This window comes from Notechis scutatus, chromosome 2, assembly GCF_049901735.1.
Source record: "Notechis scutatus isolate UNSWTSFEM ecotype Mainland chromosome 2, rNotScu1.2, whole genome shotgun sequence".
In the NCBI taxonomy this organism is placed as follows: domain Eukaryota; kingdom Metazoa; phylum Chordata; class Lepidosauria; order Squamata; family Elapidae; genus Notechis; species Notechis scutatus.
The window spans coordinates 48,139,507-48,157,826 of NC_142010.1; the positions used below are offsets into that span (position 1 = coordinate 48,139,507).

Consider the following 18,320-nt stretch of genomic DNA (forward strand, 5'->3'; position numbering starts at 1 on the left):
CCCCTGCTCTAAGCCACCCAGATAGGTGAGATAGGTCACTATACAAATCAAATGTAGGAATAAATAAAACCTTTATTGTAACTAACCAGAATAACAGAAAAGAAAAATCAAGTTTTTCCATTCTCAGAAATCTTTAGAAAAATTGGGGTTGGAAAGAAGAACGTCCAAAATTTTAGCTTAAATGTGACAGTAATGGCATTTGAAGTTTAAACAAATACACAGTGAACATGTTTACAGTTTAATTAGTATTCCTGGTGTTCCCCATCCATAATCAGCAGTAAAATATGAAATATTTTTGGTTTATGTTTTGTACAGAGCAACCAATTCTCATCTTGGATTGGGCGTTTCTTTTATATTGTGTTCTTATTGTTGATTTTATTATAGGCAATCCAGAATTTGTTGGAATCAGGTGGTGCCTGGAATAAACAAACAAACAAACAAACAAATAAAATATCAGACCTCTATAGTTTCTTTAAATTGCCTACAATTAAAATAATAGGAGAGGCACAAATCAATTTGTACCAGGTACAAATAAGTAGCACTAATTCAATATTGTTGATTTAACTATGATCCTCTTCAAAGCAGTTTTTAGAATGATTAACAATTATTCTCCCTGACAAGCAAATGGAGGCAATTAGTTAAAGAATTTTTCATGGGCAATATTTTCTTATAAAACAGTCCATCTCATCCTGGTGCTCCTTACACATACTATAACCTCTTGCCAAATGATTCTGATGGGAGGTAATAGAGACTATAATCTAACACATCTGGAAAGCACCATTCAAAGAAAAGCTGTGCTATAGTCAGAATGGATCTGCTTGAGCCTGCATTGACTTTCTCAGGGAGACAATCCAAATAATTAAAATGAATTGAGATCACAAAAGGAAAAAATAATAATAAATTACAGTTTTAGGATTTCTTGTGGAGTTTGTTTTCTGATCTGAAGATGAAATAGTTACTTCATGGTCATACAGCACTGATCCTTTTCCCCTCTCCTCTTGGGTGACAAACCAATCTCACAAAAATAAACAAAACCAAACTTTATTTTTTAAAAAAAGAAAGGAAAGACATACAATATTTTTAAAAAGTAACTTGAGATATCCAGAATACAACTATTCACTAGCAAAGGATATTAATTACAAAGCTGTTGAGATTAGGTGCTGCCTAAATTTGATAAACTAATAAAATTATGAGAAAATGGCAGTTTGATTAAAAAGTAAAGTTCACAAAAGAAAATGTAATGCTCCCAACAGACCACAAGATGTCTCTGATTGGCTACAAATAGCTTATTGCTGCCAGAATCTATTGAGAGAGATGCTAGAGTTTATTTTATTACAGATAATAAAATTTGATATGTAAAAATTAATATTCTCATGCTCAGTCTGACAAATGAAAAGAGCGCGTGCATTCCTAAGTGGTACAGAGAAATAAAAGGCTGGAGTTTCAAACACAGATGCAATGAAACAGAGATTGCTTGGCAACATGATAAATCTCACTCCACCTCACTTTACTTAGCTACTTCAACCCTTGTTTGAAAAGATACAGACATTTTCTTTTCCCAGTAAAGGAGAGGAGCTGAGTTATTTCTTTTTGTGTAGACAATGGTGATGATGTTATCCATTCAGTTGTGTCCAACACTTGGTGGTACTATGGGCCAGTTCTCACCACATCTTCCAATCTTGTACTACTTCTTTGTTTGTGTAGATAATACAGAATATCTGTCCCTCATCACAATGAAGACTGGGAATGATTCAGTTGACATGCTGGAAGACTGAAAAGTGGGAACCCATAACTTACAACAACTGATACTAAACTATTTTGAGAAGTGGTGGTTAAAAACAAAAACAAAACTGATGGCAAAGAGCTTCAAAAAATATGCTCAAATTTTTGTTGTTCAGTTGCTAAAGTCGTATCTAACTCTTCCTGACCCCCATGGACCAGTGGTGCATTTCAAAAATGTTTACCACCGGTTTGGTGGGTGTGGCTTGGTGGGCGCACTTTGAGAGCGCACACACACTTTGTACACACCAAATGTGCATTTTGCGCAGGCACAGAGGCTTTCCGACTCACCTCCTACAATCCTGCACTCTCCCTGTCACTTTAGCAGCTGACGCGTGGCAATCTGCTGTGCAAAGAAGCTACACTTCAAAAGCAGGAAATAAAGGTCAGTATGGGAGCCGGGCAGGTGGGTGGGCCCAATAGCAAAGCGTCTTAGAGAACCAGTTCGGTCTCCGCTGCTCTTCGGCGCTACCAGAATGCCAGAACCGGGCTGAACTCGTAGAATACCACTACTGCCTTGGACCGCAATATATCAGATCCTCCTATCCTTCACTGTCTCCTGGAGTTTGGCCAAATTCATTTTCTTTGTGACAATGACACCTACTTAACCATCTCATCCTCTGCTGTCTCCTCCTTTTGCTTTCAATAATTCCTAACTTCAGGTTTTTTTTTCCAATGAGTCCTCTTTTCTCATTAGGTAGCCAAGTTTCCAATGAATCCTCTTTTCATTAGGTAAGCAAAGTATTTGAGCTTCAATTTCAGTGTCTGATGCTCAACCAAGTAGCAATTGAAATAAATTTAAACTAATGAACACAAGAACTCAAATACACTGAAGGTGTCTGAATTATCTCTAACAGAAAAAGGGGGTTATAATGGACAGATCAACTAAATGTCAATTCAGTAAGGTTAGTAAATGATGGTAAGTTACACTTAAAACCAGAAGGATGTAGAAATAATCCTAGAGTTCTAAAATTACCTAACCGCACTGCTGGTTAGAAGTCATAAGTCATACCTACTAGCAAGATATATCATTAGTTGTTGCACATGAGTGATAATTTTCAGTTTTTGCAGTTGAATACATGCCATTGCATGGTTTCTCTGTTTATCTGGCAACCCCACAGAAGATGGACAGAAACCCACAAGAAATGGGAGAACTAAATAAAACTGTCCTAGTACTTTTTGAACACCAAAACTATCCATCTGGAAGGCAATTCAATGCAGTCTTTATTTCTGGTTCATCTGTTGTTTTCCTTTAATATTATAAAAATATCTATTCTGAATTCTCAGAAATAATTCTTCTGACCCTGAAATTTTATCTGATTTTTTTTTTTTTTACAGAAGTAACAGTTATACTCAGATTGTATCGATGTTTTCTTTTTCCAAGACAAGAAGGGTAATTTATATGCATGAGTAATTATTTTTAATCACTAAAGTTTGCAAACATCTGTAACTACCCAAGGGGAACATAGATTACTCGTTAACATCATGTGGGTTGGAATTTGCTCTCCCATCTCTGCCCCCCATTGAGCCCCAGCTGGCTATAATTCTGGGGCATTTCCAAAAAGGTTTTATATTTCTTTCTTTGCTATGCTGCTCCAACCTTAACAATCAATGTTCCAACATTTAGTTGCTTAAGATACTAGTTTCAGGCCTTGGCATTTGCCAAGAGTTTCTGGTTCTTTCTGCCATTGTATTCCCTTCCCTTCATCTGTTTCATCAGGGGGGAAAATATAACTCTCAAAATTCCAGTAAGGTAGAATAAGCAGCAGTGTGTTGGTTTGAGGTGGGGGCGGGGATGACTATTAGTCCCTAAACAGTGGCTGCTGAATCACATACATTCCTTTTTGGTTTTCTATTTCCAAAAGCTTTAAGAAAGACAGCCTTGTGTACTGTACCAATAAAAACAATTATTTTGGAAAGTTAAATAAACTATAAGCTATTATTTACACAGGGGTAGGCCCAAATCATCAGAGAAGACTCTGATCATTCACCTGAGGACATGAAGCAAGAGGACTTCTCAATCCTAGGTTAATCCCTTAACCTTGAGGCTGATTAGATAAAATGCTATCTTGGCATAATATTTGCATCTAGAGGAGGGTTTATTAAGATGAGAAGGCGAATAGTGGCTTCCCTATAGGAGGAAGAAACCATTCTACATAAAGAACTCTCTCTCTCTCTCTCTCTCTCTCTGTGTGTGTGTGTGTGTGTGTGTGTGTTGCATGATTCTGAATTGTTTTTAATGTTTCATTTTGTTCATATATTGTTTTATTTGATTTTGATGGGGTTTTTTTTGGTACTGTTTATGTTTTAATTATAGGCAGCTAAATAAACTGGATAAACAAATAAATATTATATTCCACACAATTTCCCTTTTACTTTAACAGTCATAAATGACATAGTTTTTGTAAGGAAGTGGAGGACATCTAGAGCAAAGAAAGAGTAGAGAGGAAAAGGTACACTTTCATTTTACATTGTTGAAGCTTCCCATGTTGGTGATGTGGCCTTGTGCAATTCTTTGTTGCTGGACCAAGGTATTCTTTTGTTTATAGGCTCATCTGAAATTACACCTGTGGCTTTTATATTATAATGCACTGTTTCCACTTTTTTTTGCCCTATTTGTTTCATGAAGCAGTACTTCAGCAGAGAAATACAAACATGCAGAGAATATTAGGTAATGCATAACATTTATTTTGGTAGAATTTATCAAAGGTTAAAAATTCATTATAAGAATTACTGCTATTGTGTCCTTAAAATAATCTATAATTAATCAACTGATGTCTCAACAAATGTCAGCTCATTCCAAAGTCCAAATTAAAGTACTACCACACAGAAATTGATATTCAGTGAAATAGTATCATATTCTTAAAATACTACAACTGGTCTCCTCTTCACCATTGCCTTCATCCTTGTGGACTGGGAGCAACTCCTAAACCTGTCCCTGAAACCTAATTTAGATCACTCTAATCCGTTTGGTGCCTTCAACTGTCCATTTTCTCCCCAGCTGTCTGATAAAAATTAAAATTTTCAAGTTTGTAACTTATTTGGTAATTGGATTTTAATACTACAAGATGTTTAAAACTAATATTGCAACTATTGTATTCCTTTTGGTATAGGAAAGACAATTCTTTTATCTAATATTTTTGGAAGACAAGAGGAAGAACTAGTATTGTCCAATTATTTTTTTTACATAACTGACTTGGCCACCTATCTTATATAATAACTGTAGGCAACTCACAACACTCACTAAAAACAAAACCACCCTTACTTCATTGTTGTTCAACAAAGATAAAAACAAAACCACCCTCATGTCATTTCCGCTCTAGTAAAGATGAATTAGATAATACAGAGACTGAGCCTTTTAATTACAGAATCTCCTTGTGCAACACAGGTTAAATACATCTGTTTTATAAAAGCTTTTCAGCTTGGAACATTCTGTGCTACAAAAACACCTAGGCTGACTTCACTCTTCCATACAAACTGATTTGGCAAAGCATTTGAATTATTGATATGAGCCTGGTACATTGGAGTGTGGCCATAAACCAAATGTGTAGAGTCAGATGTTGCTTGTTAGCTTTTGCCAGATGATGATACCCTCCAGATGCATTTTCAGAATTTCTAGAAAACACAGCCCTTGTTACAGAATAATAGAGTTGGAAGGGACCTTAGAGGTCTTCTAGTCCAACCCACTGCTCAAGCAGGAGACCCTATTCCCATTTCAGACAAGTGGCTGTCCAGTCTCTTCTTAAAAGACTTTAGTGATGAAGTACCCACAAATTCCGATGGCAAACTATTCCACTGGTTAATTGTTCCCACTGTTAGGAAATTTCTGTTTAGTTCTAGGTTGCTTCTCTCCTTGATTAGTTTCCATCCATGCAGTAAGTGTTTAAGAACTCATGCTTATTTTGTTTATTTTCCTGTAATCCATAAAAAAGAGGAGAGCTCTAAAGTTTTAGTCCTGTTCCTTCAACACTTGGGGAATATTTTTTAAGTGCAACATCTGACCAGAAATAAGTTATTCACCTTGATTTAGGGAAGTTTAACAAAGCTGGAAAAACTCCTTTATTAACAAATGCTCTTTGGTTAGTCTATGATGTGGTGCAAACCAAAACCAAATAAAATGGAATATAATTTTGGAGTCCACTGTTTTCAGATTAACATTTCTGTAAGGCACCCAGAGGTCTCTTTTCTATTTTTTCTCTCACCTATGCAAATCTTTGTTGTTGTTGTTGTTGTTGTTGATAGTGTTATATAGTTCAGAGAAATGTTAGGAAATAGATTCCATTCAAAATCAAACTAAACTATACCTAAATTGAATTCTGTGCTATTCCATTTCCAAATTTCATTAACTCTCCAATAAATATACTGTTATGTTCCCGATCGGAAGGAAGACGCTAGGTTCAGTGACTTCAGCTCTTTATTTTATTTAAGATCGGCTTGGCTTGGCTCGGGCGCACGGCGGCTTATATGGATCTAGACGGCCGAGCCGCAGCCAATGACACCGCTTTAACTCTCCCGCGATCGGTTTCCTCCAATCGCGGGAGATTCTCAGCGGGCCAATCGGCAAGGCTCGCCCGGCCAATCGGGTCGCCGCGCGCCTTGGCCAATCAGGAACGGGTATTTACAAGAATGCAAATGTACAGTACAGAACACCCCTCCCCTCTTGGTATGGTCCTACGTAACGTAGTCCCGTAAGTAGGCGGGGCTCCGTACTTGCCTACTGGACCTGCGCAGGTTAGTTGTTGCGTGTTCGTCGGACAGTTCGGTCGGGTTCCATGTCGCTCCCGGTCTCCTCGATGGAACCGCCTGGAATGGTGAGCCGGGCCTTCCGCTGCAGCTCCCTCCCGGTCTACCTGGGTTGGTTGAGCTGCGGCCTTCGATGCTCCCGCTCGGTCTTTCCGGGCTGGTTGAGCTGGCTTGGCTGTTTCTTATTAGTGAGGCTTCGGGTTGTTCCTCTGCTTCTGGCTCAGCAGGTGAGTATTCCTGGTTTCTTTTTTGTTGGGGTTGGTTTTCGGGGCCAGGGTCTTCCCTCCCCTTTTGGTTGGTTCCTTTCTCTGTGTGGGCTTGCGTGTCGGTTGTATTTCCCGTGTTGGTTCTTGATCTTAATTGGTCGATATGTCGTTTCCATGCTCGTCCGTCCGTTGTTTGCAGTCGGTACGAGCGGGGACCTGTCACCTAGGTTATGGTTGCTGGTACCCAGAGGGGGTCCCCCGTGAGGTTCCTTGCGTATACCGTGTCGCCCGGTATGAATGCCCGGTACTTGCTGGATGAGTCGGGGGATTTCTCTGGGTTGTATGTGGGGTGCAGTCTGTCTAGTGGGGATCTTAATTTCCTCCCCATTAGTAGTTCTGCCGGGCTTTTATTGGTTGTCGTGTTGGGTGTTATGTGCTGTATGAATAGCATTTTATTGATTTTTTCCTGTATTTCCCCGTTCTATTTTTTGAATTGTTTTTTTTGTAAATTGTACCATTCGTTCCGCCCTCCCGTTCGCCGCCGGATGTGCCGGCGCTGTCAGTGCATGTCGTATTCCCCGTTCTGCCAGGAATTTTTCGAATTCTAGTGAGGTGAATTGGGGCCCGTTATCGGAGACGATGACGTCTGGGAGGCCGTGGGTTGAAAATAGTCTATTTAGTTCTTTGGTGACGGCCTCTGTGGTGGTTCTCATGTTGCTTACCTCCAGCCAGTTGGAGTAAGCATCTACCGTGATGAGGAAGGTGTGCCCCTTTGTAGGTCCGGCGAAGTCTATATGAATCCTGGACCATGGGCCCCTGGGGGTCTCCCATTCCCTGATTGGGGCAGCGGGGGGGGTTTGGTCTGGATTCTTGGCATGGTCTGCATGTTGCCACCCAAGCCTCGATTTGTTTGTCCATCCCTGGCCACCAGGCGTAACTCCTGGCCAGGGCTTTAGTCCTAACGATGCCTGGGTGTCCCTCATGCAATAGTTCCAAGACCCTTTTTTGCAGTTTCTCCGGAATGACAACCCTGTCCCCCCATAGTAAGCAACCTTTTTGTATTGACAGTTCTGTTTGTCGGTTCCGAAATGCCCTGAATTGTCCGTCGTTTTCTGTTTCTGGCCACCCTTTTTCTACCCAATGCAAAACCCGCGCCAGACTTTTGTCTTTATTGGTTTCCCGGGCAATGTCTGACGCGGTTACAGGGAGATTGGGTAGAGTTTCTATGCTGAGGGTGGGTGTTGTGGGGGCTGGGTCAGCGTCCATGTCGGGCAATGGTGTGTGGCTCAAAGCGTCTGCGTGAGCAATAGTCTTACCGGGTCGGTGATTTAACCGGTAGCTGTAGGCGGCCAGGAATTCGGACCACCTGGTCATTCTTGGGGATAGAATGTTCAGTGTGGCCCTGTCTCCTGCCAGGATTCCCAACAGCGGTTTGTGGTCGGTGATAATGGTGAAGGTTCTGCCGTAAAGGTACTCGTGGAACCTTTTTACGGCGGCGACAATTGCCAGGGCCTCTTTATCCAGTTGACTGTAATTCCTTTCTGGTTTGGAGAGAGTTCTTGAGAAAAAGGCGATGGGTGCCTCTTTCCCGTCCGGGAGAATGTGGCTGAGGACAGCTCCGACGCCTTAAGGGTGATGCGTCGCATGTGACCACTAGTGGCAGGGTGTCGCTGTATTGAATGAGGACAGCGTCTGATGTGAGTAGGTCTTTTGTCCGGCTGAATGCGATTTCTTCTTGCTTCCCCCAGTTCCAAACGGCCGTTTTGTTGAGCAGCCTATGCAAAGGCTCCGCTACCGTCGCCTTCTGGGGCAGGAAAACATTATAGAAGTTAATCAGCCCGAGGAATGCCTGCAGTTCGGTTTTATTTTTTGGTTTGGGGGCTTCTTTGATGGCTCTGATTTTTTTTTCGGTGGGGTGGATCCCGTGCTGGTCTAGGAGGTACCCCAGGAATTCGACTTTCTCGGTGTGGAGCTGGCATTTTTCTTTTTTGACTTTCAGCCCCGCGTCTTTGAATTTTTGTAGTACCTCCCTCAGGCAGCTTTCCAATTGCTTTGTGTTTGCCGCAGATACCAGCACATCATCAAAATAGGGCACTACCCCCTTGATGCCCTGGAGTAACCTTTCCATGAGGCTCTGGAAAATTCCCGGTGCCACGCTGACTCCGAACTGGAGTCTCTTGCAGCGAAAGGCTCCCCGGTGTGTCACTATGGTTTGCGCCTCAGCAGTTTCTTCATCGACTGGCAGTTGCTGATAGGCTTGTGCCAGGTCGAGTTTTGCGAAGACCTTGCCCCCGCCCCCAGTGAATGCAGTAGGTGCTGCACTACCGGGATAGGGTAGGCGCTTTGCTGTAATGCGCAGTTGAGGGTGGCCTTATAGTCCCCACAAATTCTCACCGACCCATCGGGCTTGACCGGGGTGACTATGGGTGTCTCCCATCTAGCGTGGTCGATCGGTTCTAGCACTCCCTGTTTGATGAGTTTGTCTATTTGCTCATCGATCTTGGGTCTGAGTGCGAAAGGTACCCGCCGCGGCTTAAGGCGGATTGGGGGAATGCTGGGGTCTAGGCTGAAGGAAATCGGGGCCCCACGGTACTTGCCTAGGCTGCCGTCGAAGACCTCTTGGAAATCCCTCGCGAGTTGTTCCTCCCAGTCTGCATCGGTGATGAGGTCAATGCCGGTCACCCCGATTCCGAGCGGCACGAACCACTGTAGTCCCAAGAGGCTGGGTCGGTCTCGGTCCACGATTGTTAATGGGAGTGTTGCAGTTCGCCCTTTGAAATTTACTTTGAACTGTCCGGTTCCGACTACAGGGATGCGGTTCCCTTGGTAGTCTTTTAAGTTTAGCCTTTGGCTCTCCAGTTCTTTCTTTCGGATGTTGGGCACCAGGCGCTTGATTTCCCGCCATGCAACCATGGAGAGGTAGGATCCGGAATCCACCTCCATTTTGCATGGCTGGCCCTCGATGCCCACTTCCACGTATACCTTTCGGGCGTCCCCGCTAGAATAATGGCCGATGATGACCATCTGATGGGTTTCTTCCCTCTGCCAGTCCTCGCCGCCTCGTCGGGTCCATCCGTCTCGGTTCCACCGGTTCTCGGTTGGGCGGTCTCTGTTCCGAGGGGGGGTGCTGTCTCGCCTTTGGCTGCTGCCGTTTGGTCGTCGAGGACTGTAGTTACGTTTGAACCGGCAGACTCGAGCGATGTGTCCCCTTTTATCGCAGTGGCAGCAGATTGCATCAAAGAAATGGCAATCTGCTTGCGGATGGTCACCCCTGCACCCGGCACATTGCAGCCCCAACTTACGACTCCGCCGCTCGCGCCGGTCCCGGTCTGTCTGGAGTCGGTGAATGTCTTCCTCTCCATCGGTGGTGTCGGAGAGGGAGTCGAGGTCGCCATGATGGGTGGCGGTGGTCGCCCGGGGGGGCGTCTCGGGAACGGTCTCTGGTGTCTGGGTTGCTTCCGTGGTTACGGGCCGATCTGTCCTGTCAGTTCGCCGCATTCTGGCTGCAGATTTTCGGGTTGCCTCAGCGGCGGTGGCCTCGGCAAGGGCGTCTGCGAGGGAGATTTCGCCCCGTGCCATTAATCGGCTCTGCAGGACGAGGTCTTTGAGCCCGAGGATGACGCGGTCTCATAACGCCTCGTCCATGTCTGTGAACCCGCACATGCCCCCCAGGTCTCGTAGGTCAGCTACGAAATCGCTGATACTCTCACCCTCCTTCTGATTCCTGCAGTAGAATTCATGCCGCCTGATGAGGGTGGGCACGGCGGGGGCATAGTGGTTCCGCAACAGAGGTTCGAGGTCGGCCCAATCCATCGCCTTCACGTCCTCGGGCTTCGCAAGGGCTTTTGCCATTTTGAACACTGCGGGCCCGCAGTGTGTCAGGAAAACGGCCCTTTTTTTTTGTCCATTGGTGTCCTTGAGGTTGCTGCTTTCTAGGAACATCAGGAATCGATCTATGTATGATTCCCAGTCCTCAGTAGCTTGGTTGAAAGGAGTGGGTGGCGCGATGTTGGCCATCTTTGCTGGATGCCTCGATCTTGGTGCCACGTGGTTCCGAAATCCCACCTTCGTCGCCAGTGTTATGTTCCCGATCGGAAGGAAGACGCTAGGTTCAGTGACTTCAGCTCTTTATTTTATTTAAGATCGGCTTGGCTTGGCTCGGGCGCGCGGCGGCTTATATGGATCTGGCCGGCCGAGCCGCGGCCAATGACACCGCTTTAAATCTCCCGCGATCGGTTTCCTCCAATCGCGGGAGATTCTCAGTGGGCCAATCGGCGAGGCTCGCCCGGCCAATCGGGTCACCGCGCGCCTTGGCCAATCAGGTATTTACAAGAATGCAAATGTACAGTACAGAACATATACAATGGCTCAATCTGGTAAGAATCTTTTCACTTAACTGGTAGAATTCTAATCATTCCCCCAGTTTCTTAATTTAGAAAAAGAAAAGAAGTAATTCTCTTTCCCCTAGGGCTATGTAAGGGATTCAAAAATAGGCTTTGGAGAGAGAAGTAAGCTTGTTTGGTATAGTGGTTAATGTGTTTGGCTAAATCTGGGAACCCAATATTTTTCAGCTCCTTGACCCCTTCATAAAGTTTCAGATTGTTCATCAATTCCTAAACATTTATTATATGAAAATTATTTAATAAATGCTATTTAACTAAGGTGAAGATTCCCCTCATACATACATGCTAGTCATTCCTGACTCTAGGGGGTGGTGCTCATCAGCCGAAGAACCAGCATTGTTCGAAGACGTCTCTGTGGTCATGTGGCTGGCATGACTAAATGCCAAAGGCGCACGGAACGCTTCCCACCAAAGGTAGTCCCTATTTTTCTACTTGCATTTTTACATGCTTTTGAACTGCTAGGTTGGCAGAAGATTTAACTAACATTACCCTTAATAATAGTTAATACTGTTAACATTACTATTAATAACACTAATAATTAATACAATTAATAACTGCAATAATGTAAAGTCCAATCAACCCTTTGGAAGGTTGTTGCTGAGCGCTTTGGGTGCTTTGTGTCTCTCAGCTCATCTTTTCACAAGGTTATTATGAGGAAAAATTAGAGGACAGAGTTTATGTACTTGTTGAGTTCCTCTGATACAACTGCCATATATAACTAGTGTATCAATACATGAAATACATTTCCATACCTTTTAGATTGTGGCTCTAATCTAAATTGGGATTTGGGGGTTTATGGTGGGATATGTGGAGAAGCATATTACTTAAATCATACGGCTGTGCATCCTATTGATCAAGGAATTCCGGCTGGCAAGATCTAGAAGAGCTTTTTCTATTGAGGCTCTGCCATCTGGAATGTCATGCCCCGTGTTGTGAGATCTTTTGGCCTTCCAAAAGAGCCTGAAAACCTGGTTTGCCAGTTGACCTGGGTCCCAAAGGTGGGGGAGTTATATACTCCAGGTGGTTAATGGACTGAGATAAGACCTCACATCCTCCCTATATGCCTCTTTTGCTCTCTTCTTTGCCATTTTTTGTTAATTCAATTTTAATGTTAATATCCATTGTTTTAATATTTTATCTTGTTGCTTTTATTGGCTGTGAGCCCCCAAGAGCTGACTCTAGGTAAGATAAGTGGCGTCTACGTTAAATAAATACAAAATAAATAAATAAAAATATCTAGGTAGAGAGAAGCAGTAATTTTACAACTACAGGCTACCCTACTTACTGTTTAATTTTTTAAAACTCTGACTCAAGTAGCAGTGACATCACCAGAATTTTCACCCCATCCTTTTTCAAATGTGGAATATTTCTAACCTAACAAGATAAGTACTTCTAATCTTTTGTAGGCTTAAAAAAAAAAATCTCTTTTCCTTTTTAAAACTGGAAATCACAGTTTGTGGAATTGTCTATTACTGTAAATTTCAGAAGCAAGTACCAAAGAGATGCAAAAGTGTGATTGAGAGAAAAGTTTGGCCCTCAGCCTACAGACTGCCTGTCTCTGGTTTATTTTAATCTTCAGAGTTCCATTTATTTGTGAAATGTACTGACTGGAAGAACCCAACACTTAAAGCCTACGTTTGCAACCTGAAATAAATTTAGAGAGAGAAATTTGGCATTGATATAAATATTCAGAGTGGTAGTAAATTGTATTAGATATGGAATGGGTATCCATTCCTACTCCAACTCTGGTTTCAAAATGACTTGGGGGATTGAATTTAATATAAATAGTATTCGCAGCCATATTCATAGCCATATTTGTAGCAAGAAGAAATATTCGTCATTTCTTATTGATAAGGGAGCCTTTGGATATTTAACCTCTTAGGAACTGTGCTGGCACAGTGGTTAGAATGCAATATTGCAGGCTAATTCAGCTCACTGCCAGGAGTTCAATCCTGACTGGCTGAAGGTTGACTCAGCCTTCCATCCTTCCGAGGTCAGTAAAATGTGGACCCAGATTGTTGGGGGCAATATACTGACTCTGTAAACCATTTAAGAGTGCTGTAAAATAGCACTATGAATTGCTAGTACTATTGCTCTTACTCTTTGATGTAGCTATAATTGAGTCTGAAGTCTGAAATCTAAAGCTCTTTCTCAGATATTTTTTTTTAAAACAAATTTTATTAATTTTAAAGACAAACAAACCATCATTAACCATTAAATACATAAACCTCTTTCCATTATAAATTTTACAAGTCAAATAAAACATTATTTTATACAACATAATTCTATTTTAGACCATTTCCATATGAACATACAAATATCTCTTATCAAATTTCTCCTTATTTCTCTTTACTCTTATTCAATTTCATTATTATTATTATTTTTCTCTGTATTTATCCAATTTATAATTATCATCTATTTCTCTCTGACTTGGTTACCATTATTCTCATCCTACATTCCTGCAAGGTTTTATTAATTCTCCCACATACATAAACACACAAAACACAAAAATATAAGACATCTTTTAGGAAAGTAACTTGGCCCCAGATACCTCTCTCTCTCTATATGGACTTCAATTAAGTTCATGCTCATCTTACATGCCATTACCTATTTTATTTACCATTCTATAACTTCTATATTAGCTTCTCCACACATTTCACTCTTCTTAATTCTATCTTATTTAATTCATTTTAATTTAAGTCATTATATTTGTATCTTTTGTCCATTCTTTATTATCCATTTGTCTCATTCCCTATAGTAAAAAAAAAAAGAATTTCTCCTGAAATCACTAATCAGAGTATGATGCCTTTCTATCATCCCCCTAAATTAACATTTAAAATAACACCTAATACCCAATCTGATTCTGCTTCGTACATTCTATCTACTAACTTTTAAAAAGAAAAATAATAAATCCAAAATGATTAAATACATAGTTAAATAATAAATCTAAATATTGAATCTTATAACATTCCAATTATCTTTTCCAAAAACAAATGCTACAATAATAAGTTTATAATAGCATCAACACCATAGTCAATTAGACTCTTTAATTAAACTCAATATTCTAAACATTCCCTTTAATATTTTATTAGGTTTTAAAATCAATCATTACTAAACATTTCAATATTTTAATCTCTTATTAATTCTTATAACCTTCTAATTTTCTATTTCTAATACAAATGCTACAATACCATCTTATGTACCTTGCAGAATCTTTTTTAAAGAAATTATACATTACCCTTTGTCCCTAAAAAAATATCCTCTTTTCCCATCTTGTTTCAAAGCTTTGTGGCTTTTTTCCGCCTTTTCCTTCCTTTCTTCTCCCACCAGACCTTCTTACCCCCTCTCCTAGCCTCTGCCTTGTTAGCTTCCCTTCTCTGTTGTATTCCTTTTTTTTTTTGTTTTCTAACATTATATTGATTTTGCATCTTATTTTTCTCTTTCTTGGGTGTTTTTTAAGTCTTAAGTCCTTCATTTTCCTTCCTCTCTTTCTCCTTTCTTTCTTAATTAAATTTTGAGATTCATTAAAGATGGCATCTTCTTCTTCTGCTGCTGCTGCTCCATCTGTTGTTGTGTTTGTTGATAGATAGCAAGCGCCATTTCTAAAAAGAAAAAGCTTCTTTCACGGTGTCCTTGCCTTCTTTTTTTTTTTTCCATATTCTTTTCTCAGTTCATCAACAGATAAAGCCATTATAAATCTTTTCTTTTCTTTTTCCTCTTTCTTCTTAAAACAACCAAGATGCTTCAAAAGTTAGAACAGTCCCAAAGTCCCAAAGTCATCAATCAGTCCAAGCCAAAACAAAGTTCTCACTTTCTCTTCCTGGGGTAATATCAATTAAGAAAAAAGAAGAACCCAATCTGTATTTTAAAGCCATATTGCAATAAATTTCAGTCTTCAAATCCTTAAGGCATCTCCTCCAACAAGATCTTTATATATATTGTCCTCTCCTTCCCACTTATCACAAAAGCAAGTTTTTACCTTCTATAAAAAGACAGGTTTCTCAATATCCATTTGTTGATTCCATAGGGAAGGAGAGTAAACTTTCCTTTTCAGCACCTCAAAATTGCCGCTTATAATTCTCTTCTGGAAAGTATCATTCAAAAAGCCATAGTTTTCAGGATGTTAAATGTGTCTTAAAGTCCTGGGTCAGCCAAGAAAAACTTTCACTTCAAAAACTTTCTCCTCTTCCTCCTGCACATTCTTACCCAGCTGCCGGCTTCTTTGTGGCGGCCATTACGGACCGCCGCTGCACATGTCTTGAGAAAAGGGGTTTTGCCGGCTGGGGAGGGGGTCTGCAACACCCCCAAACCCCTCTCCGGATCCCCCCTATCTTCAGCCACCCCTGCAGGGCAGCCTTAGCCTCCAAACCCGTCCGGATCGGAGGCATCAAACGGCTAGCACCGCAGGGATCGCGCAGTATCGCGAATCCCTGTCGCTAGCGAAGCCAACAAACCAGAAGTTTTCTCTTTCTCAGATATTTTTATATCACATTGTCTTTTTGTTATGTATTCTAATTCCCAATAGTTGTTGATTTAGATCATTTTGGTAATCCACAGAATGCACAGACCCTCTGGTTTTCATTACTTTCCAAAACATAATAAACACACCTACCTGAGACTATGAAGAATGATCTGAAAGGTTGGTCTCTTCCAAATAAATAATACATTATTGTTCCCAACTCTAAGAAAGCAAGCTCAGTGAGAACAAGTTCACTAGCAAAAGGGATTAAAAGATATACATGGTGTCAGGCTCTGAATTCACTCGGAGCTCGTCAGCTCCAAATATGCCTCGCAGCAAGTCAGCTGGCCATGTCACCTTATCTCTGCTTGTGTGCTGGCCAATGGCTTTGGAATGACCCAGCAGAGCTGAGGATGGATTCTGAAACAACTGGGGGGATGGAGGATGGATTCTGAAACAACTGTGGGACTGCTAGAAATAGCTCTTTTCATGTATTGATGTGGTGCATATTGTTAAAGGGGGTTGGGGCACATATAGGTGGTAATTAAGCCTTAGGTTAAAACATGGTGAAGGTGGCACCAGGTGGGGATCAGTTAGTGAGGGTCGGAATAGGGTAGGGATGTAGACATGTTATAGGGTCAATAGCATTTAGGGATAATGGGTTAGGCGTGGCCAGAATTAGAATTGTGTATAGGCCTGGGTGTGGTGTGGTGTGTCTCATGATAATGATAATAAAAGGAAAGGGAGCAAACTCAAACCCAACTCTAACCTTGCCTGGCTTTTAGCCTTTCTTGTCAGAGAAGAGTATTTGTTGTTTGCTGAGCTAATGAATAAAGGAGCTGCACTACAAAGGAGCTGGAGTTTGGATTCATTTCAGGACAAATCTTCAATACTCAATGACTGGCTGAGACATTACTTCTTGTTTTGTCTTATCTCCCTGATAATACAACTGTGTTTATGTTATTGACTTTATATTCATCAATCAACACACGGTAGATGTATTTAAAAGTCTTTTTGAATATTCTCTTAGAAGATTCTTTGCAGGATATGATATTTACTTCAATAAATATTGCTTACATTTTAAATGTCTTTTTGAAGGATCAAGTCAATTTGTGAATGAAATAACCTGGAACAGGGAAGAATATGGAGAACTGCAGGTGTACTTTTGCTGGACTCTAGAAATCAAATAATGCCAGTGACCTATCATCAAAAGATATAATAAAAATATAGCATTAAATAATGGAAACTATAGTTAAAAGTATATGATATCTAATTATATTTGAGGGATGTACTTTTTGTCAAGAGAGTATGAACATTAGCTACTCACATGACTATATTCTAAAGCTGGAACAACTTCATTTTGGAGAATTGGTTGTGAAGATACCACATGCCCTAAAAGAAAACAGCAAGATGTTTAAAGGAAAAGAGAGCCTTCGCTACATTTTCCCCTTTCTATCCAGTTTTGGAGTACTGAAATTCAATGCACTGTCTCTTGAAATAATTTTATGTTTATGTCAATTTAGAAACTCAAAGTTCAGTGATGCAAATTAAATTACTAGAGTTTCTGTTTATAATGAAAGGGGAAACACATGGAAATTATTGTGTGAGTTTAAAATACCACGAATACAATAAAAAATATTTTTAAACCCACTCTTCCCTAACAATGGGGGGGACCAAAACATTCTGGCTTCATCTACATGCTGCAGCAGCCCCCCCACTCAAATCCCTGAATGTTAAACCCAAAATTGCTTTTAAGGACATAACATTTGATTTAGAGAGATTTGTTACCTATCAAAAGAATAGTCATAAAGACACCTATTTATAAAGGGTATCATGACAAAATGAGGACTTGCTTATGTTTTACATTTCTGAGCCCCTTTCCTTCATCCTTTCATACCACGTGTTAAATAGCTGGATTAACTACTGAGGCCATCTCCATAGATCAGCCAAAGTTTAACAGTGTTGCCAATAAACAGGGAAGGAAATTTCTCTTTTGCCTATTCTCAGAAAGTCTAAAAACCCCTTTGCATTTTAAATATAAAGAATTTAGGAGTAAAACAGACTTTTTTTCTGATCAATACAGTAACTATGAGGAAGCTATGGTTTAATTATCTGCTTTGACACAAATTGAACCAGTATTTTTAAAAATGCTTAATATTAAACGATCTCTGTAGATGGGACTGTTCTGCTGAGACACTCCCCCCTAACTACCATATTCCTCAATGCACAGCCCTTGATTTCAAATAAATTAATATCTAGGTAAGTGGTTTCATCTGTTTCCATCTCTATTCATAACAGGTAGAAACATTTTGATTCAGACAAAATGGGTTTTTATTTATTTATTTATTTATTTATTTATTTATTTATTTATTTATTTATTTATTTATTTATTATGGGGTTTCTAAGGATGGCTGCTATTTTTCTGTCTGTTTTGAAGGCAGTCTTGATGTGATGCCTGTGTAGTATCTTACTTATTTTGTCTGTAGTACCTCTTATGTAGGGCAGGACAGCTGTTCCATAGGTCTGTTCATCTTCTAGGTCTCCATTATGTCTCAGTGTGTTTTGTGGATCAAGCCGGTGATTTTGCTTTTGTGGCAAAAAAAAATAGCAGTCATCCTTAGAAACCCCAAAGATAAAATTGACCTGGAAAACCAAGGCATATATAAAGTCCCCTGTGCATCATGCCCGGCCACATACATTGGACAGACCAATAGAAGAATAAGTACCCAC

The 18,320-nt window shown here is 40.8% G+C and overlaps 1 long non-coding RNA gene across 1 annotated transcript; it reads right to left on the reverse strand.

Annotated features, from left to right (window-relative positions):
• Positions 1-225: 225 nt before the first annotated feature.
• On the reverse strand, positions 226-17,585 carry LOC113417925 (uncharacterized). The gene is made up of 2 exons (XR_015747276.1): positions 16,918-17,585; positions 226-416 (listed from the first exon to the last, which is right to left on the reverse strand). It is a non-coding gene; the product is annotated as an uncharacterized LOC113417925 (long non-coding RNA).
• Positions 17,586-18,320: the final 735 nt, after the last annotated feature.